Genomic DNA, 2,162 nt, shown 5'->3' on the forward strand with positions numbered 1-2,162 from the left:
CCCCAGGAGGCCGCCTCCCCTTCCTCCCACTGCCTCTGGAGGAGGGGCGCCGGGGGTGGCACGGATCCCAGGCTGCGCGAGGGGCCTGGGGAGCCCACTGCATTGGGGAGCAAGGCCCCGAACGTGGGCCACCAGAAACCTAGGGACTCAGAGCGCCCCAGCCCCAGTCCCCACACTGCGCTGACCCACATGCCTGGGGTCCAGTCAGGGGTCACTCACTCACTGTACGGACAACCTTCCCCTCCCCCCCAAAAAAACAAAACAAAACACCTCTCCGGGCCTCGGCTCACCGGTCTATAAAATGGGGATGGCAGTATCCCCTTCCAAGTGCTTTTGCTCAATCCTTTTGAGCTATCACTTCCCCCCCATCCCTGGGGGTTCCTGAGGCCCCGAGTACTATTGCCAGGTAAAATACCGGCACCCAATTTAATTTGATTTTCAGATAACGAATTATTTTTAGTACAAGTATCCATGCAGTACTTGGGACATACTTACACTAAATATTTTTTCACTTGTTCTATATCTGAAAATCAAATTTCACTGGGTCTCCTGCATTTTTATTTGCTAAATCTGGCAACCATATCCCTAGGCCACCATCAGCTCTGGCCCGGAAATGCTCCGACAGACAGCTCCCTGGCCCCCTTCCTTCAGGCTTTACCCCTTCCACCCATTCTCCAGAGCAAGCCAGTTACATTCATGCGCACCCTCCGTCCACCGTGCACTGTGGAAAGCCACCTCCTGGGCCACACGGCCCTTCTTGTCAGGTCTCTACTTCCTCTCCAACCTCTTTCACATCCACCTGAGCATCCTTCAGATCCTGGGGCACCACTTCCTCCAGGAAGCCTTCCTTACCTGCCCCCATGACCCTCTGATTTTAGACTCTCCAGGAGAGTCTGTCCTCTTCTGTCTCCCTATTCAGCCATTTGAGTGAATTACTCAATCATTTGAATAAAATGAACATTTCTTTTTTTGGTTAATCCTCACCCGAGGATATTTTTTCCATTGACTTTTAGAGAGAGTGGAAGGGAGGGGTAGAAACAGAGAGAAACACCGATGTGAGACACTAGTTGCCTCTCACAGGCACCGAGGTACGTGCCCTTGTCCACAGTCAAACCTGAGACACTTCAGTCCGCAGGCTGACGCTCTATCCACTGAGCCGAGCCAGCTAGGGCTGAACATTTCTTAAATGACACAAAGCTGGCAACTTCCTTGATGGAGGCCAGGTGAAGGGGGCACATCTTCTGGCCCACGAAGCCCTGGTGCTGGTCCCCACTCTTTTCCCCACCCCACAGGGTCTGAGGCCCTGGGCTGGCCCGCCTTTGGCCCCCTTAAGGGGTCCTGTGGGCAGCTCAGAGGTGACTATTATGGGGTCCTGGGGGGCCTAGAGTGAAGGGAGGCCTCACAGTCTGACAAAGGGCCTGTCATCGCCTCTGGAGGGCACAGGCTTCAGCTCCTTTGTCAACAGCCAAAGGCGCCCACTGGGTCCGTACCCTTATACGTCCCCGCCAAGCTCCCTCATGGACTTGCCGTTCAGACCCACACGGGGCACGCCCATGGGTATGACCATCGCCAAGATGGGACCTGCACATGGCCGAGAGGGGTATGGGAGCCCGTCACCCTGCCTGGTTTAAGTGTGGTGTTCCGCCTCCTTTGGCAAAGGAGTTTGCCTCTCCGTTACTCAGTTTCTCCATCTGTAAACCAGGAATAATACCCGTGAAAGGTCAGGGGGCTAGTGTGAACATGAACATCCATAGGTACACACGTGCAGAACAGGCTGGGACGGAAGGCGCTCCTTGTTGGCTCCTTTGAAGGTGAAAAGCCAAAATCCCCATCACAGCCCTGTGATCGCCTCACCTCAGCAGGTCGTTCCCCCACATCCATCTAGGAGAGTTGGCCCAGCTTCTCAGGGTTCCTCTCACCCCACAGCGAGGACCCTATGCTGCTGTCCCCTCACCCTGCACTGGCCTCCGGAGAGCCAGGGGGGGATCTGGCTTGGCGAGCGACACCCTGTGTTCTCCCCATTGCACCACAGCTGTCCCTTCACCCTCATCTCTGTGCCCACCGAAACGACAGGCCTGGTCTGAGTCCCTACTCTGGGGAAGGCCACCGGGTCCCGGAGCCTCTTGCCGCTCCCATCCGGCTGGAGGCTCGAACCTGGGACC

This window comes from Myotis brandtii, unplaced genomic scaffold, assembly GCF_000412655.1.
Source record: "Myotis brandtii unplaced genomic scaffold, ASM41265v1 scaffold680, whole genome shotgun sequence".
Taxonomy (NCBI): domain Eukaryota; kingdom Metazoa; phylum Chordata; class Mammalia; order Chiroptera; family Vespertilionidae; genus Myotis; species Myotis brandtii.